This window comes from Nycticebus coucang, chromosome 20, assembly GCF_027406575.1.
Source record: "Nycticebus coucang isolate mNycCou1 chromosome 20, mNycCou1.pri, whole genome shotgun sequence".
Lineage (NCBI taxonomy): Eukaryota > Metazoa > Chordata > Mammalia > Primates > Lorisidae > Nycticebus > Nycticebus coucang.
Window position 1 is genome coordinate 12,877,099 of NC_069799.1, and position 23,467 is coordinate 12,900,565.

At 40.3% G+C, this 23,467-nt stretch overlaps 1 protein-coding gene and 1 long non-coding RNA gene across 2 annotated transcripts in view; one reads left to right on the top strand and one right to left on the bottom strand.

The window, feature by feature from the left end:
* LOC128572453 (zinc finger protein 420-like) overlaps nt 1-23,467 on the top strand; it is a 48,462-nt gene that overhangs the window by 19,832 nt on the left and 5,163 nt on the right. The window lies entirely within an intron of this gene.
* LOC128572393 (uncharacterized) lies at nt 4,866-10,158 on the bottom strand. Its single transcript, XR_008376195.1, has 2 exons — nt 9,712-10,158; nt 4,866-4,954 (listed from the first exon to the last, which is right to left on the bottom strand). It is a non-coding gene; the product is annotated as an uncharacterized LOC128572393 (long non-coding RNA).

Below are 23,467 nucleotides of genomic sequence, written 5' to 3' on the forward strand. Positions count from 1 at the left end.
ATCAATGTATACAGTTATGATTTAATAAAAAAAATAAAAAAAAGGTCATTTGTTTATTTTGCCCTCTTGGCCTAATCATTTTTTAAAGGTACCTCCTCTTAATTTCTCATAATGGTAAATAAATTTTAACACATTTAGGAGGTAGCAATCAGTGTATAACAGTCCCTTTGCATGTAATTATGGTTAGAAAAGGACTTTCTGTTGTAATTTTGGCTTTTAAATTCATTTTGTGGTTTATTTATGCTTTTTTTTTACTTTTTTGATTTGTTTTTGTTGGTGGTATATGCTTTGAATACTCCCTCTTTATTTTGTTTATGTACTACAGTGATTTTTCTAGTGGTTATCGTAAGACTTGTATAGAGCATTTTACACCTATAACAGTGTAGCTGAATATGATTAACAATTTAACTTTCATGCATAAAAACTCATTAAAATTTTCCCTTCCATGTATTTTATGCTATTTATGTTCTATTTTATAACTTTCTATATTGTGTATCCACCAACAAACTATTTTAGCTATTTTTATTTATTTATTTTTGCAGTTTTGGCCAGGGCTGGGCTTGACCCGCACCCCCGTATATGGGGTTGGCGCCCTACTCTTTGAGCCACAGGAGCCACCACTATCTTTATTTTTAATAGCTTTTATATTAGAGGTAAAGATGATTTACGCACCATCATCACAATATTAGATTATCTTGATTTCACTTTGTATTTAGTGCTTCCAGTGAGATTTATAGTTGTATGTGTTTTAATATTGTTCATATTACATCATTTCATGTTGAAGAATTACTTTCAGCATTTCTTATAAGACAAGTGTAGTAGTGATGAATTCCCTCAACCTTTTTTGTATGTGAAAATCTTGATCTTTTCTTCAGTTCTGAAGGACAGCTTTGTCAAATGTAATCTTCCTATTTCTCAGAGTTTATTTTTCTTCCTTTAACACTTTGAATATATTAGTGTTACTTCTATCTGGCCCACCAAGTTTTTGTGAAAAAAATCTGATAATCTTATAAAAGTTTCCTTGAATGTGAAGAATCTGCGATCTCTGATGAAAATGTGTTGAACTGTTTATAAAACCAGTGTATGGTGCCCCATGATCGCATTAATGTACACAGCTATGATCTAATACTAATAATAAAAAAAAAAGAATCTGCGATTTCTTGCTGCTTTCACAATTCTCACTTTGTCTTTGCAGTTTTCCAATTATACTGTGTCCTGGCACAATGCTCATTGTGTTCTTCTTGCTTCAGGTGTTTTGAGATTTGGGAAATTGGATGCCAACTTGTTTTCCTAGATTTGGGGACTATTTTTTTTTTATTATTATTGTTGGGGATTCATTGAGGGTACAATAAGCCAGGTTATACTGATTGCATTTGTTAGGTAAAGTCCCTCTTGCAGTCATCTCTTACCCCCAGAAGGTGTGGCACACATCAAGGCCCCACCCCTCTCCCTCCTTCCCTCTCTCTGCTTTTCCTTCCCCCCCAAAAAAACATTATATTTTTAAATATTTTTTTCTTTCCTCTACATCTAAAATAAAAAAAAATACACATATTTTTTCACTTAATGATGTACTATGAGACCCATATGCTTTCTTTGCTCTTTCATGTATTATCTTTATAATTAGCTGTTTTCAAGTGACTTGTCTTTGAGTCTACTACATTTTAATTCTGAATAATTTAGTCTTTTCTGAAAGTTTTCTATTACCTTTTTTTAATTCTGCCATTAAATACTTCAGTTCTAGGACTTCTGTTCAGTTCTTTATTTCTCTACTAAAATTCTCATTTTGTGTATGCATTGTTTTATATTTTTTCAAGTTATCTACATGTGTTCTTTGTATTTTACTGAGTTGAATCCTTTGTCAGTTAGCTTTTAGATCTTCATTTCTTTGAAGATGATTTCATAAGTGTGATTAATTTTTTTTTATTGGTTATGATATCTACCTGAGCTAGGCACAGTGGCTTATGCCTGTAATTCTAGCAGTCTAGGAGGCCCAGATGGGTGGATTGTTTGAACTTAGGAGTTCAAGACCAGCCTGAGCAAGAGAAAGACCCTGTCTCTACTAAAATAGAAAAGACTAGTCAGTCATCATGGCAGCCGCCTGTGGTCCCAGCTACTCAAGAGGCTAAGGGAAGAGGATCACATGAGTCAAAGACTCTGAGGTTGTGTGAGTTTTGGTGAGGCCATAGCATGCTACCCAGAGCGAGGTAGTGAGACTCTGACTCAAAAAGGAATAATAAATAAAGAAAAGATATCTGCCTGACTCTTTTATCTGAATTGTCTTAGGTGTCTTTCTCTGAATTTGGAGAAACAAACTCTTCTTCCTGACAGTAGAAACAAATTTTGGGAGGTAAACACCTTTTCTAATTTCTCATCATTCCTAAACTGATGAGATTTTTTTCTGACATTATAGTTAGTACGTTTGGAGTTAAGTCATATGACTGTTACTGGGTCTGCAGTAGGTTTCATGCTTGGTAGAATTATTATCAAGCAATCAAACTATTGTGGATTCTGGCTATCTCCTGAGAAGACTGATTTTTTTCAGGATCTTGATTAGGAGGATTGGTGCTGAGACAAGGAACTGCAGTTTCTGCAGATGAAGCACTGTTACAATGGATGTGGACAAAGCATGGCTCCTTCTGGGTTAAGGAGTGCTCTCAGTTTTGCATAAGTTCCTGGGTGGGTAGGAATGACCCCTGATGATGGCTGAGACAGGCTGAAACTGATATATAGGGCTGCTGTGGTATACACAACTAGGAGAAAAGAATTCACATCTGCCTCTGGGTCCATAGCATGAGTTGCTTGAGGTTTTGGAGTCAAGAAGACTCTTGTAGACTAGCTGACACACTCGAGCTGGGGTAAATGGAAAGTTTTTAGATTCACAATGTGACTGATGTTGAGGCTAGCAAGCCTGTCTTCTGAGACACAGGTGGATATGATTTTTCTTGTGTATCTTGGCAGATGGTACTAGTGATAGAACCAAGTTCAAATGGGCTTTCGCTACTTGTACAGTAGATTGTGGTCATTTTGTATTTTGTTGCTAGGACTAGTAATGGCAAATCTGCCACTTGGCCTTAGGCCTGTTCTTTTTTTTTTTTTTTTTTTTAGAGATAGAGTCTCACTATGTTGCTCTTAGTAGAGTGCTATGGTGTCACAACTCACAGCAACCTCAAACTCTTGGGCTTAAGCGATTCTCTTGCCCCAGCCTTCCAAGTAGCTGGGACTATAGGTGCTAGTCACAATGCCCAGTTATTTTTTTTTTTTTTTTTTGTGGTCGTCATTGTTGTTTAGCAGGCCCCGGCCAAGTTTGAACCTACCAACCCCGGTATATGTGGCTGGCATCCTAACTATTGAGCTACAGGCACCGAATTGACCTGTCCTTTTAAAATGTTCCTCCTTGATCTTGGGTTTTACCAGGTTGTCACAAACTCTGACATGGATTCCAAAACTCCTATAAATGCTGCTTTGTTTGGGTCTGGCTGTCACATCATGCTATGGGGGATATGAGTGGGAGATTCCTTATTCTGTCATCTTTCTCAAGTTCCTCTCCTCACTGTTTCACTTTCTGAACTGTTATATATAAAAAAGTTACAAAATACAATGCTGAATTTACATATTATGTAAGAAGTAAATGAGGTTACTATCTATTTTTATCACCCTATATTTAAATGATGGTATACCTTAATCCCAAACGTGTACTTATTATTTTAGTAATTCACACCATATTTACAACATGTTCTTCCTTCCTTTGGAAATATCAAGCTCTTCTTTGCTTCTAAAGGCAGTACTATTGCTGCTACAAGTTGTATAAAAATAGTACCAATCTTCAAGGGTGCATGCTATTGGAAATGGGAGATATTAAACTTTTTCTTTTCAGAAGGGGTCTCACTGTGTTGCTAAAGAATTTATTTATTTATTTATTGAGACAAAGTCTCATTATGTTGCTGTCAGTAGAGTACTATGGTGTCACAGCTCACAGCAACCTCAAACTCTTGGATTTAAGCGATTCTCTTGCCTCAGTTTCCCTCTTAGCTGGGACTACAGTTGCTGCCAGGTCCTCCGGCAGTTGCAGTTGAGGGAAGATTGGGGCCAGCCCGATCTCGTCCCAGGGGCTGAGTGGGATGGTGAGTATCGACGGCCGAACAGGAACACAGGGAGCCAAACACACGGAGCCGGGAGTCTGTTGAAGCAGGAACTCAAGTTTATTGCGACAAGCAGCCGCTTATATAGGGCGTGTGGAAGGGACAGGGAAAGGAGGCGGGGACTGAGGTGGTGTGATGGGTGGTAACAGGGTTGGACCAATGGCATGATGCCACATTGGCTGTATCTAGGTAGAGGCAGTTTCAGGCCTGGCCTTGCTGAGTCATTGCTGCGCGGAAGTAGCTCGTTGGAACTACTTCTAGTCACATGGGGAAGTTGCACTAGGCCTCAGGCACATGCAGGGCCCAACAATTCCCCCTTTTGTTTTTTGTATGGCAGAAAAACATAGTCCCTGTCTTAGGTTGCCTACTCTTGCAGTTTCAGTCTTACCGTCATGGGGATACAAAGTCAACGATTTGGTCCCTGTTTTAGGTTGACTGAATGCAGAGTGATCTTACCCGTCTTTGGGTACTATGAATGTAATCCACCGTGCAGCCTCTTCATAGACTGTCTTAGGGTGTCCCATTTTTGGGATCTTACCCGTCATCGGTGCTATGGAGGGCGGTTAAGAATAATAGTTAGATTCGTGGTTAATGAGCTGGTGATATCAGACCTCGACCTGATTTTTATTGCCTCTAACCTTTTTAACAGGGTCCAAAGGTGATAACTAACATAAGGGTAAGTAAGGGTCAGGGGAAGAAGGTAGGGTAAAAAACCATGTAGGCCTGTCCTTTCTTTTCTTTTCTAGATCTTCTTGGGGTGTTTTGATCTTGTTTTGCACGATCCCAGATCTGTTGGCATAAAAGCAGCACTTCTCCTGCAAAAATAAACAGATGCCTCCCTAGATGCTATGAGACTCCGGATAGGGTTGGGGTTGTCCATTCCCTTGTCACTGGGGGTGGGTGGGTGAACATCATTAGCATCATCAGCAGTGGAAGCAGTTGCTTCCTCATTGGGGGCTCCTTCTGGGGGGGAAGTAGAAAGACACTTCTGAGGGGCATTAGACCCCCCTGGATAAATTAAGGTTATCCCCTTCTTGTTGGGGCAAGTATTTAAGGTCTCTTGCCGGAACCCAAATGGGTTTTTTCTCGTTTTGAGGGAAAACACATCCGAAACCTCTCCCTGCTGTAAGGAGTGGGTCTGGTCCTCTCCACCCTCCCGTAAGAAGATCTTGCCATCGGACCCAGATGGAGCTATAGGTCACCGGTGAAGACCAATGCTTTTGAAAGGGAGATAAGTTTGGGTCTTCTTTGGAAAAATTTAAGATATTTAGTGTGAATAGAGCCTTTTTCAATTGATCATGAGGGGGTATAGACTCCCCCTTTTGTTTTCGTAATTGACCCTTAAGGGTTTGATTGGATCTTTCAATGACAGCTTGACCTTGGGGGTTGTGTGGTATGCCAGTGGAGTGTGAAATTTTCCATGTTTGTAGGAAATTTGTAAAGGATTTGCTTGTAAAGCAAGGGCCATTGTCAGTTTTAATTTGATCAGGTAGACCAAGGGTAGCGAAACATAGGAGCATATGGCTAATGGCATGTTTAGTTTTTTCTCCAGCATGTGCTGACACCCAACAGGCATGGGAGAAGGTGTCAATGGACACGAAAATGTATTTAAGTTTCCCAAAAGGGGCATAGTGAGTAACATTTATTTGCCATAGATGATTGGGTCGAAGGCCTCGGGGGTTGGTGCCCAAGGTCTGCAGAGGGGAAACTTGAAGGAAAGGCTGGCATGACTGACAAGTACGAATGATTTTTTTCAGATCCTTAACAGGTATGTGGGGATACTTGTGTTTAAGCCCTCTCCAATTGATATGAGTTAGTTGGTGAAATTGTGTTGCTTCTGTTACTGTATTGCATTGTGGCATGGAGGCTAGCTGATCTGCTAATTTATTGCCTGTAGCTAAAAATCCTGGTAGGTTTTGATGTCCTCTAAGGTGTGGTAAGTAAATTGGATTGGTTCTTTGTTTGAGTAGAGTTCTAACCTGGATCATTAATGGGGATATGGGATTGGAATCTAATTTAATATGAGCCTCTATTAAATTGGGTAGTAGGTTAACTACATAAAGGCTATCTGAAAATAGGTTAAAGGGTTCGGGTATGGAATTAAGGGCCATGACAACAGCAAAAAGTTCTTTGAATTGAGCCGATCCTTCAAGCTCATGTAGGATGGATTTTAAGGGGGTGGGTTTTTGATCTTGCACTAGGGGAGGATAAATAATAATGGAAGCTCCTGGGCGCCCTCTGTCTGTAAAGACGGTGAGGAAGGTGGGATTAGGATGCAGGAGAAAAAGTTGTGGTGGTTCCCAAGTTAGTTTGGCAAAGGAGTTCATCCATTTGTAAGGACCGTAGTGACAATCAATTCGGCCTGAGAATCCTTCAAGCGCCAGTGCAATTCTATCGTTATTTCTCTGAAGCCAGGAAAAATCTGAGAGTTTATATGGGGTGATGATGGAATGGGGTTCAATGCCAAACAATCTGACTGCTATGTCCCTTCCTTTAACTATGCAGTTGGCAATCTGATTGTTTATGGAATAGACTCTAGGGACTCCTCCCACCGAGAGATGAATCCACTGGATAGGCTCCCCCTTTTAGGCTAAGAGGGCGGTACATAAAGTTTCTCCGGGAAAGAGGTAGAGGATAAGGGGTATGTGGGGATTGAATCTTTTTAAAGAAGCTTGGTTTATGGATTCTTGAATTTTAGTCAGTATGTGTTGACAATGAGGTGGTAATGTTATTTGAGAGGTTAAATCTAGGCCTTTTAGAAGATTAAACAGGGGAATTATCTCCTCAGTGGAGATAGGGATCCAAGGTCTTAGCCAATTAATTTCCCCAAGTAATTTCTGCAGCTGGGGCAAACTATAAGTTTCTTGAAGGACCAGTTGGGGCTTAATAGGGGAAACTGTATCTAGGGAGAGGACGGACCCCAAGATTTTAAATGGGGGGATGGTTTGTATCTTTTCAGGAGCTATTTGAAAATTATTCTGGCGGAGGATAGTGAAGCACTCAGTGGTGAGTTCTTGGAGGTTATCTGAATTGTGGCTTCCTAAGATTGTATCATCCATATAAATGTAGAATAGTATGTTAGGTCGCGTTAGTAATGAAGTGAAGCTGTGTGTCAAATAATATTGACAGATGGGGGGCTATTAGCCATTCCTTGGAGTAGGACCGTCCACTCAAATCTGGCCCTCGGAAATTGGTTGAAGGTATGGAAAAGGCAAACCTTTCCATATCGTTTGGATGGTGGGGAATAGAAAAAAAACAATCTTTAATGTCTATGACTGTGAGGTAGTAAGCTGTGGGAATTGCGGGAATCCAGGGGAGACCTCTCTGGGGGGTTCCGAGAGGGACCATCCTGTCATTTATTTTTTGAGGTCTTGCAGGAGTCTCCAAGAGCCATTGGGCTTCTTGATTATGAATACTGGAGAGTTCCAAAGGCTAGTAGATGGTCTTAAATGCCCTTGGTCTAATTGTTGGTTGACTAACAAATGTAGATGTTGGAGTTTATTTGAAGGGAGAGGCCACTGCTCTACCCCCGGGTGTCCATCGAATTTGGAATATGGGGGGATGAGCAGTGGCCTTTAGAATTGGAGGTGAACCCGGGAGTGTTCTTGATTGATTGGTTCGAGGTATGGGTCATCTGGATAATAGTACTGCCTTCTCTGTTTTTGTTGAAGTTGCTTTTCCAGTTTATCTTGGGGGTGATCATCCTGAGAGTTGTTATGGTCCGTGGTGATAAATGCCTCCGCCTCACCTAAAATGTCTTGACCCAGGAGATTGGTGGTTGGGCCCGGGACCACAAGCGGGCGCACTGCCCCATGGTTTCCACTAGGGTCCACCCAGGGGAGCCAGGCGCCAGTCTCCCAGGAGGTAGATCGGCCACCCACGCCTAACAGGGGTGGTCCAGGTATTAGTTGCCAAGATTGGGGTACTTCCTCTTTCCTGATAACTGTGCGGTCTGCCCCAGTGTCGATGAGGAATTTGAAGGATTTATCTCCAATTGTAAGGGTTATTTTTGGTCTCACGCCCACAACTAGGGGAATGGTCCAATGAGTTTGTACTGGTCTGCTCCCCTTTTTTAACAGCCCCACAGGGAGTTTAAAGGCTCACCTTTGAGATTGAATTTAGATTTGCAATTGTGGGCCCAATGAAAGCCTTTTTTACAGCGAGGGCAGGGGGTGCTGGGGCCATTCCCCCCTGGTGGGTCGGGGGGGGCGTTTGGTTTGGTTAGGACATTCCCGCTTGAAGTGGCCCTCTTTACCACACCCGAAACATGTCCGCTTGCCTGCAGTAGGGGCTAATTGAAGGGCATTAATAAGTGTTTGGAGTTCTTCCTGGTGGTCTGCCTGAAGTGCTGAAACCATCGCCCTTGCTTGATGAGACGTGGAACCAACATCTCAAGTAGCTATGATCCACCTCTCCATTGCCTGGTTTCTTAACCCGGCGCAGGCGAGCTTACAATCAGTGGTTATGCCATCCCACACTAAAGAACGGACAAATCGGTCCTGTAACTCTCCAGCAGGGAACTTTCTTTTTAGGCTTTTTTGGACTCTGTCTATAAAGGTGGAGAGGTCCTCTTGTGTGTTTCTGATTGATTCCCGCTATGGGGGATTCAGTGGGGCCTTTGTCTGATTTCTTCCATGCAGCTAGGCCACTGTCTCTGACCTGATCTTGGGAAGGAGTAGGAATAGCTGCCTGCTGGAGACCAGTGGAAAATTGATCAGCCGTACCATAAAGCATGCCATAAGTTATGAGTATGGGAGGTTGGGCGCTCTGATTACGTTCTCCCTGAACGGCACTCCTCCTGGAAGTAGGCCATCCACTTAAGGAATGTGGGGCCTGGGAGTACCGCTTTGGCTAGTTCTTTCCAGTCTTGGGCTACACACGCTTGGTGCGCTAGCCCTTCAAGTATGGTTTCTGCCCAGGGTGAGTTAGGGCCGTCCTTAGAAACTGCCTTTTTTAGATCTTTGAGATCTTGAGCCTCCCAGGGGTACCAGGCTGCAGGGCGATTACCTCCGGGATTAATATTAACCGGAAAAAGGTTGGTAGCTCCGCCCTCAGTACCGCTTTCTCCATCATATGGAGGAGGTGCAGAGGGGGCCCGGAAAGGATTAGTTGGAGGATTCCCAAAAGGGTTGAGGGAAGGATAGAGAGGTTTGGGTTGACTTGGCAGGCCAATGAGGTCCGCAGACTCAGGGCTCTGATCTGGGCTCGGTTCTGCTTTGGGACTTTTAGATTCTCCGCTTCTCTAAGGGTTGATGCTCCCTCCATTTTCTTGGGGGGGATGGGGGGGGACAGCCCTTTAAGGCAGATACAATAGGGAGTGTCCCAAGTGGGGGAATCTCCTCCCTTTTTATATGTGCTCTTCTGATTAATCTTTCAACCCTATCCCAGGTGTCCCAGTCAAAGAGGTTGCTCTCTGGAAGCCAGGGTGCTACCTTAAGTAAACATTCCCAGGCTTGAAGGGTCTGACTATCAGAGAGGTCTAGTCCTCTGCTTTTGAGTAAGATTTTAAGGGATTCCAAAGCAGGGTCAAATTTGGAATTGGACTTTCCCATAAATTACGGGGTACACTCACCCGCAGACCGACAGGCCCGTCAGTGATCTTTGTGTTGGGAGCCGAGTTCCTCACACGGGGCACCAATCTGCCGGGTCCTCCGGCAGTCGCAGTTGAGGGAAGATCGGGGCCAGCCCGATCTTGTCCCAGGGGCTGAGCAGGATGGTGAGCTTCCACACAGGGAGCCGGGAGTCTGTCGAAGCAGGAACTCAACTTTATTGTGACAAGCAGCCGCTTATATAGGGCGTGTGGAAGGGGCGGGAAAGGAGGCGGGGACTGAGGTGATGTGATGGGTGGTAACAAGGTTGGACCAATGGCATGATGCCACGTTGGCTGTATCTAGGTAGAGGCAGTTTCAGGCCTGGCCTTGCTGAGTCATTGCTATCTGGAAGTAGCTCGATGGATCTACTTCTAGTCAAGATCAGGAAGTTGCACTAGGCCTCAGGCACATGTCAGGGCCCAACAGTTGCCGGCCACAATGCCCAGCTATTTTTTTTTGTTGTTGTTCTTGTTTGTTTGTTTAGCAGATCTGGGCCAGGTTCGAATCCACCAGCCCCAGTGCATGTGGCCGGTGCTCTAACCGCTGAGCTACAGGTGCTGAGGCTAAAGAATTATTATTTTTTCCCAAAGTACTTTTCCAGCTACATGTCCCTACCCTTCCAAGAGATTTCATCAGTCTTTCCAATGTAGTAAAAGATGCTGGCTAAAGAATTATTTTTAATGGTATATCTGTATTATCTTCTATATTATCTTTAATATTTTTTTTTTTTTTTTTTTTGTAGAGACAGAGTCTCACTTTATGGCCCTCGGTAGAGTGCCGCGGCCTCACACAGCTCACAGCAACCTCCAACTCCTGGGCTTAAGCGATTCTCTTGCCTCAGCCTCCCGAGTAGCTGGGACTACAGGCGCCCGCCACAACACCCGGCAGTTTGGCCGGGGCCAGGTTTCAACCCGCCACCCTCGGTATATGGGGCCGGCGTCCTACCGACTGAGCCACAGGCGCCGCCCTATCTTTAATATTTTATGCATCAAAATTCCTCTTGTGTTTGGTTTCAAGTCCAAATTACCATGTTTCTGTCTTGAGTGTTCATTTCCTCAGATGAATTAACTGTTTTTCATTTTTAATGTTAATATTATGAGTTGGATGAGAATGTTATATAGTCTGTACACTTTTAAGTTGATGTAGTATATAGTTAAACTTATATGCATTAGCATATGTTCGGTTGCCTATAAAAACATTGGATTTTTCGGGCGGCGCCTGTGGCTCAGTCGGTAAGGCGCCGGCCCCATATACCGAGGGTGGTGGGTTCAAACCCGCCCCGGCTGAACTACAAACCAAAAAAATAGCTGGGCGTTGTGGCGGGCGCCTGTAGTCCCAGCTACTCGGGAGGCTGAAGCAAGAGAATCGCTTCAGCCCAGGAATTGGAGGTTGCTGTGAGCTGTGTGATGCCATGACACTCTAGCGAGGGTGCTAAAGTGAGACTCTGTCTCTACAAAAAAAAAAAAAAAAATTGGATTTTTTTGCCTTTATCAATTTTGCCCATACTTGGTTCAGGACTAATTTTTTTTTGTGTGTACATGCGTCCACAGGTGCGTCCCACCTACAGGTATGTCCACACATGCATGCACACACACATGCATATTAATTTTCAATAACTGTTTTATACTCTCTAGGTGAGTAGTGAAGAAAATAGTCTCAAATTTACATTGTAGTTATTGTTTGAATCTATATTATTATGTGAGAGAAAACTTTTTTTATTTGTAGGTGATTTTTGAAACATTTTGTAATTATCTTTTTTAGAGATTCAAATTTATAATTGTGGTAAAAAACACAATTGTCACAAACATTTTACAGTTTGAGATGAGAATTTACAGTTTAGTAGTGTTAAGTACATTCATATGGTTTTTCCACAGATTTCTAGATCATTTTTACCTTATAAAATTAAGAGTGACTTCCCTTTAAACAACAATTTATATTTTCCATCTCTCTCTAGCTCCTGAAGAACATCATTCTGATTTCTGTTTCTATGAGTTTGACTAACTTTGGATATTTTACATATAATATAATGTCTCTTTTTTGCTATCCTATTTTACTTATTATATCTTCAGACTTTGTCCTTGTATAATATATGGCAAAATGACCTTTTTAAAAGGCTGAATAATATTTCATTGTATGTATGTACCACATTTTCTTTGTCTTCTTATCCTGAAAAAGGCCTGTGAGTGGCTTCCAAGTACCCTGTTTCCCCGAAAATAAGACATACAGGAAAGATAAAGCGTCCCCTGAAAATAAGATCTAGCGCATCTTTGGGAGCACACCTTAAAATAAGACACTGTCTTATTTTAAGACACTGTTTCGGGGAAACAGGGTATTGTGTTTTGAGAATAATGTGCAATGCACATAAATGTGCAAGAATCTATTCCTTGTTGTATTTTGAATATGTTTGTAATATCCTAGGTACACTGATTTAGAACCATGTATGTTCTTGATTTGTTGCCTAATCCTTTGGCCTTATATCCCTGAAATCATTGTAAAGACTAATTGTCATGAAGTTTCCTCTGTGTATTTTCCTTTTTTTTTTTTGAGACAGTCTCACTATGTTGCCGTGGTGTCACAGCTCACAGCAACCTCCAACTCCTGGGCTCAAGCAATTCTCTTGCCTCCCAAGTAGCTGGGACTACAGGTGCCTGCCACAACGCCTGGCTATTTTTTGGTTGCAGCTGTCATTGTTAACTGGCGGGCCTGGGCTGGATTCAAACCTGCCAGCTCAGATGTATGTGGCCTTAGCTGCTTGAGCCACAGGCGCCCAGCCAGAAGGTTTTACTGTTTTTAATTGACACATGGTAGTAGTTCATATTTATGGGAAACAATTTGATGTTTCATGTGTACGTGATGATGAGATGATATTTGTTTATTATTTCATGCATTTATTAATTTGTTGTAGTGAGAACATCCACAAACCACACTTGTAGCTATGTACTGGTATACAGTATTTTACTGTTAACCATTGCTATCTTACTGTCCAATAAAAACAATACTTGTTCTGTTCTCATTGTACTTTTGTACTGTTAACAAACCTTACCTTATCCTCCCCCCCCTCAGTCTCTGATACCACTGTTCTGCGTTCTGCTCTGTACTTCTTGGTTATCAACTTTTTTTTGTTTGTTTGTTTAAGATTCTACGTGTGAGAGTCATCATGCAGTATTTTGTGTTTTTGTGTCTGGCTTATTTCACTTAACATGATGTCTCTCATCCATGTTTGTTTCCCAGTACCATGCTGTTTTGGTGACTGGCTTTTTACTAAATTTTGAAGTCAGATACTTTCTAGGCTCCCAGCTTTTTCTTTCTGCCTGGGATTCCTTGTGTATTTGGGATCTTTTCTACTTTCATGTACATTTTAGGTTTTTAAATGTTTCTATGAATAATGTCATTGAAATTTTGATAGAAATTGCAACGAATCTGTACGTAAGTTTGGGTAGTATGTTCATTTAAAAATTATTTCTTAATCCATAACCACAGGAGAATGTTCCACTTATTCATGCGTATTTCAATTTCTTCATTTGCGTTTTATGGATTTTAATGTAGATATATTTCACAATTTGAATTAAGTTCATTGCTAGATATCTTAAATTTTATCACTATTTTATAACCCCTTCGACAACGTTTCTTTTTTTTCATAAATTTTATTTTTTTTTATTAAATCATAACTGTATACATTGATATGATCATGGGGCATCATACACTCGCTTCATAGACCATTTGACACATTTTCTTTCTTTCTTTTTATTTTTGTAGAGACAGAGTCTCACAAAAGACTCGGTAGAGTGCCGTGGCGTCACATGGCTCACAGCAACCTCTAACTCTTGGGCTTACGCAATTCTCTTGCCTCAGCCTCCCGAGCAGCTGGGACCATTTGACACATTTTCATCACAATGGTTAACATAGCCTTCCTGGCATTACTCAGTTACTGTGCCAAAACATTTACATTCTACATTTACCAGGTTTCGCAAAGACCCCTGTAAGATGCACCACAGGTATAATCCCACCAATACCCTTCCCTCTACCCCCACCCCTCTCCCTCCCCTACCTTTCCCACTTTCCCCTATTGTTAGGTTGTAACTGGGTTATAGCTTTCATGTGAGAGCCCCAAATTAGTTTCATAGTAGGGCTGAGTACATTGGGTACTTTTTCTTCCATTCTTGAGATACTTTACTAAGAAGAATATGTTCCAGTTCCATCCATGTAAACATGAAAGAGGTAAAGTCTCCATCTTTCTTTAAGGCTGCATAATATTCCATGGTGTACATATACCACAATTTCTTAATCCATTCGTGGATCGATGGGCACTTGGGCTTTTTCCATGACTTAGCAATTATGAATTGGGCTGCAATAAACATTCTGGTACAAATATCTTTGTTATGTTGTGATTTTTGGTCTTCTGGGTATATGCCCAGCAGAGGAATTACAGGATTGAATAGCAGATCTATTTTTAGATCTCTGAGTGTTCTCCATATATCTTTCCAAAAGGAATGTATTAATTTGCGTTCCCATCAGCAGTGCAGAAGTGTTCCCTTTTCTCCACATCCACACCAATATCTGTGGTCTTGAGATTTTGTGATATAGGCTAGTCTCAGTGGAGTTAGATGATATCTCAAAGTAGTTTTGATTTGCATTTCTCTGATGATTAAAGATGATGAGCATTTTTTCATATGTCTGAAGGCCGTGCGCCTGTCTTCTTCAGAGAAGTTTCTCTTCAAATCCCTTGGCCAGCCTGCGATGGGATCCCTTGTTTTTTTCTTGCTGATGCGTTTGAGTTCTCTGTGGATTCTGGTTATTAAAACTTTGTCAGAGATATAACCTGCAAATATCTTCTCCCATTCTGAGGGCTGTTTGCTTGCTTTACTTACTGTGTTCTTGCCTGTGCAGAAGCTTTTTAGTTTGATCAGATCCCAGTAGTGTATTTTTGAAGCTGCTTCAATTGCCCGGGGGGTCCTCCTCATAAAATACTTGCCCAGACCGATTTCTTCAAGGGTTTTCCCTGCACTCTCCTGTAGTATTTTTATAGTTTCATGTCTAAAGTTTAAATCTTTAATCCAAAGAGAGTCTATCTTAGTTAATGGTGAAAGGTGTGGGTCCAATTTCAGTCTTCTGCAGGTTGCCAGCCAGTTCACCCAGCACCATTTGTTAAATAGGGAATCTTTTCCCCACTGAATGTTTTTAATTGGCTTGTCAAAGATCAAATAATGGTAAGTAGCTGGATTCATCTCTTGGTTCTCTATTCTGTTCCAGACATCTACTTCTCTGTTTTTGTACCAATACCATGCTGTTTTTATCACTATTGATTTGTAGTAAAGTCTGAGGTCTGGTAGTGTGATTCCTCCTGTTTTGCTTTTTTTCTGAGTAATGTCTTGGCTATTCGAGGTTTTTTCTGATTCCATATAAAACGAAGTATTGTTTTTTCAAAATCTTTAAAGTATGACAGCGGAGCTTTAATAGGGAGTGCGTTGAAATTTTATATTGCTTTGGGTAGTATGGATATTTTAATAATGTTGATTCTTCCCAGCCATGAGCATGGTATGTTTTTCCATTTGTTAACATTTTCAGCTATTTCTTTTCTTAGAGTTTCATAGTTCTCTTTATAGAGATCTTTCACGTCTTTTGTTAGGTAAATTCCCAAATATTTCATCTTCTTTGGCACTACTGTGAACGGGATAGAGTCCTTAACTGCTTTTTCAACTTGACTGTTGTTGGTGTATATAAAGACTACCGATTTATGGATATTGATTTTGTAACCTGAGACGCTGCTGTATTCCTTGATCACTTCTAGGAGTTTTGTAGTAGAGTCCCTAGTGTTTTCCAGATACACAATCATATCATCTGCAAAGAGCGAAAGTTTGATCTCTTCTGACCCTATATGGATACCCTTGATCACCTTTTCTTCCCTAATTGCGGTGGCTAAAACTTCCATTACAATGTTGAAAAGAATGGAGACAATGAGCAGCCTTGTCTGGTTCCTGATCTGAGTGGAAATGATTCCAATTTAACTCCATTCAATATGATATTGGCTGTGGGTTTGCTGTAGATGGCCTCTATCAGTTTAGGAAAAGTCCCTTCTAGACCAATTTTCTTGAGTGTTCTGATCATGAAGGGATGCTGGATATTATCAAAAGCTTTTTCTGCATCAATTGAGAGAATCATATGGTCTTTGTTTTTTAATTTGTTTATGTGCTGAATTACATTTATAGATTTATGTATATTGAACCAGCCTTGAGACCCTGGGATGAAACCAACTTGGTCATGATGTATAATTTGTTTGATGTGTTGCTGGATTCTGTTTGTTAGGATCTTGTTGAATATTTTTGCATCTATATTCATTAGTGATATCGGTCTATAATTTTCTTTTCTTGTTGGGTCTTTTCCTGGTTTGGGAATCAGGGTGATGTGTGCTTCATAGAACGTGTTGGGTAGTCTTCCTTCTTTTTCTATTTTTTGCAACAGGTTGAGTAATATAGGTACTAATTCCTCTTTAAAGGTTTGGTAGAATTCTGATGTGAAACCATCTGGTCCCGGGCTTTTCTTTTTAGGGAGGTTTTGTATAGTTGATGCTATTTCTGAACTTGATATGGGCCTGTTCAGTATTTCCACTTGATTCTGGCTGAGACATGGAAGGTGACGTGCTTCCAAGTATCAGTCAATTTCCTTCAGATTTTCATATTTCTATGAATAAAGTTTCTTGTAATATTCATTAAGGATTTTTTGGATTTCTGAAGAGTCTGTTGTTATTTCGTCTTTGTTGTTGCTGATTGATGACATTAGAGATTTTACTCTTTTTTTTCTGATTAGGTTGGCCAGAGGTTTATCTATTTTATTGACCTTTTAAAAAACCAGCTTTTTGATTTATTGATCTGTTGTACTATTCTTTTGTTTTCAATTTCATTTAATTCTGCTCTAATTTTGATTATTTCTTTTCTTCTACTGGGTCTCAGGTTGGAATGTTCTTCCTTTTCCAGTTGCGTGAGATGTCCCATTAAGTTGTTAACTTCCTCTCTTTCTGTTCTGTTGAGGAAGGCTTGCAGTGCTATAAATTTCCCTCTTACAACTGCCTTTGTGGTGTCCCAGAGGTTCTGATAGTTTGTGTCTTCATTGTCGTTTTGTTCCAAAAAGTTGGCGATTTCTTTCTTAATCTCATCTCTGACCCAGCTATCATTCAGCATAAGGTTATTTAACTTCCATGTTTTTGTATGAGTATTCAGATTCCTGTTGTTACTCAGTTCAAGTTTTATTCCATGATGGTCCGAGAAGATGCACGGAATAATTTCTATTCCTTTAAATTTACTGAGGTTAGACTTCTGACTTAAAATGTGGTCAGTTTTGGAATAAGTTCCGTGGGCTGATGAGAAGTATGTGTATTCAGTTTTGTTGGGATGAAATGTTCTGTAGATGTCTGCTAAATCTAAATATTGGATGGTTAGGTTTAAATCTAAGATTTCTTTGCTCAGCTTCTTGCTGGAGGATCGATCCAACACTGCCAAAGGAGTTTTGAAATCTCCAACTATTATGGAGCTGGAGGAAATCAAGTTACTCATGTCTGTTAGAGTTTCTCTTATAAATTGAGGTGCATTCTGGTTGGGTGCATAGATATTAATAATTGAGATCTCGTCATATTGAGTATTACCCTTAACAAATATGAAGTGACCATTCTTGTCCTTCCTTACTTTTGTTGGTTTAAAGCCTACTGTATCTGCAAATAAAATTGCAACACCTGCTTTTTTCTGATTACCATTTGCCTGAAATATGAATGACCATCCTTTCACCCTGAGTCTGTATTTGTCTTTTAAGTTAAGATGTGACTCTTGTATGCAGCAAATATCTGGCTTGAGTTTTTGTATCCAGTCAGCTAACCTATGCCTCTTTAGAGGACAGTTTAAGCCGTTCCCATTAATGGAGATTATTGATAAGTCTGGTGAAATATTGGGTATCAAGTTTTTCAAAGGTCCAGTGGACATTTTTAATCCTTTCGCCAGTGTGGAAGTTGGAGTTTGATCCGAAGTTTCTTCGTGAGTTTACTTTTATGTTATAGGATTGGGTTGGTCCTTGTGGAGGATAGGTCTGAGAATATCCTGAAGAGCTGGTTTACTTATGGCAAATTTTTTCAACATATGAATGTCATTGAAGTATTTAATTTCTCCATCATAAATGAAACTCAGTTTAGCTGGATACAAGATCTTGGGTTGAAAGTTATTTTGCTTTAGGAGATTTAAAGTCGATGATCATGCTCTTCTGGCTTGAAAAGTTTCAGCAGAGAGATCTGCAGTTACTCTAATATTCTTTCCTTTGTACGTAATGGTTTTCTTTCGCCAGGCTGCTTTGAGAATCTTCTCTTTCATGTTAACTTTAGTGAAGCTAATTATGATATGCCTGGGGGATGACTTACTGGGGTTGAATCGTGCTTGGGTTCTGAAGCTGTCTCCTATCTGAATTTCAGATTCTCTAGGCATGTGTGGAAAATTTTCTTTCTTAATTTCATGCAGACGGGCCTCTGTGCCCATCAAGGCCACTTCATCATTCTCAGAAATCCTAATTATTTGTATATTGGTTTTCTTCGAATTATCCCAGAGTTCTCTGAGTGAATGATCCGTTTTTGCTCTCCATTTCTCTTCCTCTTTGAGAGATTGGGAGCGTTCGAAGACTTTATCTTCAATGTCAGAAATCCTTTCTTCTGCTTGCTCCATTCTGTTGCTGAGGCATTCTACTGTATTTTTCATATCTTTGAGGGCTGTAAATTCTTGCTTCAGTGTGTCTATGTCTTTGGTGGTTTTGTCTTTAAATTCGTTAAATTCTTGAGACAACTTTTGAATTTCTCCTCGAATTCCTAATTCCATTTTATTAATCTTGTCTGCAATCCAAATTCTGAATTCAATTTCTGACATCTCAGCAGTTGTTTATGAATGGGATCTTCAATATATCTGCCGAATCTTTTCTTGGGGGGTTGATGTTATCAGTGTTTTTCCGCTGATTCCGCCCCATGGTTATTTTCCTCCCTTTGGCTTTTCCCCTGGGTCTTTATCCAGGGCCCGTACAGTATTGTGGCCTGAAAAACTGGGGCCCTGTCTTGGGTGGTGGGGCGAAGTGGTTCTGTCTTGTTTTCAGCTGGTTTCTGTTAGATCCTATTGTAACATTTACTCTGGCTTGAAGTCTCAGCTGTGTGGAAAAACCAGCAATTAAGTCACCCCGCCCACCCACCTCTGGCACCAATTTGAAATGGAAAAGGAAAATCAAACCTTCCTACAACCGCATACCCAGGGCACCGCCTGAAAAGTCCTCGGTCTATTAGTTCAGTTCAAAAGGTCCATATTGATTGTCTCAATAGGCACCTGTCTCGGGTGGGAGAGTTCAAGAGGTCTCTGGGAACTGGATCACAGGTGTCTGGTGACTTCTCTGATATGGCTTACTCCAGTGCTGCGTGGAGTCAGGAGGAGTCACCTAGCAAATAGATCAGTCTGGGAAGGTTGATGTCTCCTTCCCCACTTTGCCCCTCCATCGGACCCAGTCACTGGTATCTCTGCAGATGGCCAACCTAGTTGCCTGTAGTGAACAGATATTCCAGGGGTTTGCACCTGCCTGAATTGCAAGGAAGTCTGCCAGGCCCCTGCAGTCTGCCGCTATCTAGCAGGAGGAGATGGGGCCTGACATCTTTGAGTTCTTGATGCAGGTGGTGGTGGTGGGGGGGTGTTCACTCAGGCTTAGCCCCGTCCCTGATTGATGTTGCTAACAGAACAGAACAGAATAGAACAGAACAGACAACTTTGCGGGGTTCTGTCTCTGTTTCTGCTAAAATTGCCTACAGAAGACGGGTTGTTCTGAGTTCAGACGTCTTTGCTGGTGGAGGTTTGTGTCCGATTAGCTCTCTGAGTCAGCCCTGCCCTGGAAGCTTCCCCGGTTTGTGAGCAGCGTCAGGCAAATCCTTTGCTCACTGGTGGCCCCCTCTGGTTGCCCAGGGAGACAGGGGATGTGGCTTCAGAATATCCAGAAGTGAGCCGTTTTGCTTTTGTTTGCGTCTTTGTGATCACAGCTTGCCTCAGCGGTGTTGATGTGCCTGACAACGTTTCTTTATGATAAAAACACTGATGAAATTATATATAGAAGTTATGCGTGACAACACAGCAAAGGCCATATATGACAAAGCAATGTTAACATAGTGAACAGGGAAAAGTTGGAGGCTTTTTCTCTTGAGCATTGAAAAAAGACAAGAATATTAGTTTTTAACACTGTTACTCAGCATACTAATGGGAGTCTTCATGAAAGCATTTAAAAAGGAGTAAGAATTAAAGTCATTAAAATTGCAAAATAGCCTGTAGTCCCAGCTACTCGGGAGGCTGAGGCAAGAGAATCGTGTAAGCCCAAGAGTTAGAGGTTGCTAATGAGCCGTGTAGCGCCACGGCACTCTACCGAGGGCCATACAGTGATACTCTGTCTCTTCAAAAAAAAAGAAAAAAAAAATTGCAAAATAGAAATCAAATTGTTACTGTTCGCAGACAAATATTTACATGAAGAAAAGCTCCTAAAGACTATACTACAAAACCCTATTGGACTACTAAAAAATCAGTCCAGTTATAGAATACAAAACTAACATAAGAATTAATAGCATTTCAGTACCATAATAGTGAACTGAAAAATAAATTACGAAATTTCATTTATAATGGCTACCACCAAATAAGTCAGTCCATTTTTGTTTGGAACCAGCCCCGATCACACCATGGGTTCCTTTCCAGTGGCTTGGTCTAATGAGAGGATGAAGAAAATGAAAAAATAAGAAGAGACAAAAGCTAGTTTTAGAGTAGCTGGAGTCAAGAGGCTACAAGCCCTTCTTTGCAAGGATTCCAGCTTGTGGCCCAGAATTCCAGGCTAGCTCTGTATTTATTTCATATACCAGTGTTTCAATCATAAATCCCATGGAGGCAAGGCAAACAATCCCGTCAGGGTTTTTGCTGTGCTGATGGATTTACTTGTTACTTTTGTTGCTTTTAAGGTATTTATGATTTTAATACAAAGAGAGTTTGGAACAGTAAAAACAGTCCAGAAGCAGGGCATCAGAGAAAAAACCCCATTAGGCTATGCACACATATCACAAAAGTGATTGTTAACATTCAGAAAGCCTTACATCCAGATGGACTGACTCCTTTAGCCATGCAAGGGTGACAGAGGAAAAGAGGTATTTTTATCTCCTTATCTGGTCTGGAGCAATTCTTGCAGTGTTCAACAAAGTTTAAACATCCTACTTTCAACTAGTTCTACTGTGGACAATAAAGTGAGACTCTGTTTAAACATCCTATTTTCAACTCCCCAAAATAACTCTCCTGGAGAGCCCCACCAGAGCAGAAAACCTTTGCAGCTAGCAGCAGCAGCAGCAGCAGCAGCAGCAACAGCACCACCGCCACCACCACCACCACCACCACCACCACCACCACCACCACCACCGGAGAGGGAAAGTTCCAGCAAGACAGCTTTCAGTTTTAAAGGGGCAGGCCTTAGACAATGCTTTGAGCTGAAACTAGGGCTTTCCTGAATCACTTTTCTCCTTTCTCTGTTTTTCTTTGTCCATTTCACATCATATTCCTACTTCAATTCCTAATCTACTTATAACTAATAATTGAATATTGGTTTCAAGCTTATAAAATCATTACTAATAATGCAAGCACATCAAGATATGACTCTCCCCTTGAGTATTCCCACATGCACCCTGCACATTTTGAGTTCATGTATGTATGTAGTGCAGGGTAAGGTATAAATTCAATTTGTTTAATTTGGATTTCCAGTATTCTCTATTTTATTTGTTGAGAGACTGTCCTTTCCTCATTGTGATATTTTGGAGCCAATGTTGAAGATGACTGTATACATGGGAATTTATTTTTGAGCTTTCTAATCTGTTTCATCACCCTTTTTCTGTCTTTATGCTAGTACCACACTTTTTAAAATACAGCAGCTTTGTAATATATTTTGAAATGATGATGGCTCTAACTTTATTTTTCTATTTCAGTATTTTTTATTTTGTTCTTTGGATATTCTATAGGAACTTTAGAATACTTTAACACTTACACAAAAACTTCCATTAGTATTTTGATACAGATTTTATCTTATCTGTAGATCACTTTGGGTAGTATTGACAGATTATTAATAATTCTTGTTACTTTGAACAAGAGTATTTTCAACAGATTTTCATTTAATTTTTATTGTGGACATGTTATATTTTTCGATTTTTACTTCTAGTTTTATTCTATTGTAGTCAGAAATAATGCTTTGGGTGCTTTTTATTTGCTTGGATTTGTTAAGACAGATTTTGTGGCTTAATAGGCTCTCTATCTGATATACTGTACTCTTTGCTTATAAGTATTGTGTGTTCTGCTATTATTGGGTGGAGAGTTAAATAGATGAGGTTTAGGTGTAAATGATCTGTAGTGATCTTCAAATCTTCTTTTCCCTTTTTGTATTTTTGCCTTTTGCTTTCTTTTCCACATTGAATGTGGGGTATCAAATTCTCCTACCATTATTGTACTACAGTCTTCCTCTTGCTTCAAATCTGTAGGATTGCTTCATCAAATGGAGCTCTCATGGTAAGTACCTCTGTTTTAATATTTGTGACAGCTTCATGATTAATACACTTTGTTGTCCCTTATAGCATGTATTTTGTCAGTCTGACAGTTTTTCATGGCAGGCATCTGTAAGTCCCAGCTACTTGGGAGGCTGAGGCAAGAGGATCGCTTGAATCCAAGAGTTTGAGGTTGCTGTGATCTCTGATGATATGGTACTCTACCCCTGTTGACAGAGTGAGACTGTGTCTCAAAAAAAAATAAATAAATAAAGGATTTTTGGTGTTGAATTTAATATATTCTTCTAGCATATGTGTGTCTTTACATCTAAAGTGGACCTCTTGTAGAAAGGGTAGCATTAGATTTTATTTGTTCAATTTATTCAGACAAAATATGTTTTTTCATTGATTTGATTTGTGTACATAGGAAATAATTACTGGAAGAGTGTAAGTCATTATTGCAGTTTATTTATTTATGCATGTCTTACAACTATTTTCTTCTTGTTTCCTTTTACTGTTTTCCTCTGTATTTTGTTGGGCTTTGTAGTACCACATTTAGATTTTTTGTTTTCTGATTTCTTTTTGTGTCTAAATTATATATTTAATAATTTTTTTCTTTTCTTTCTTTCTTTTTTCTTTTCTTTTTTTTTTTTTAGAGACAGAGTCTCACTTTATTGTCCACAGTAGAATACCGTGGCGTCACAGCTCACAGCAACCTCCAGCCCTTGGGCTTTGGCGATTCTCTTGCCTTAGCCTCCCAAGTAGCTAGGACAATAGGTGCCTGCCATAACACCTGGCTTATTTTTTGTTGCAGTTTGGCCGGGCCAGATTTGAACCCTCCACCCTTGGTATATGGGGCCAGTGCCCTACTCACTGAGGCACAGGTGCCACCCCTTTTCTTTTTTCTTTGAAACTATAGGAGAATTGGATTTGTATCTGTGTTAGATATTTCCTTTGTGGCTACAATGGTTTGCATAAAACATCTGAAAATGATAGATTATTATAAGCTTAAAATTAATTTCACACAAAATTTCTGCCTTTTTACATCCCCTAAGGGCATTTTATTGATGACCTGAATTACTTCTTTTTGTATTATGTGCCCATTAACACAATTTCTTGTAATTTTAAGGGTTTGTCTTTCCATATTTATAGCAGAATTGAATGTATTTTATGCATTATCATTACGATAA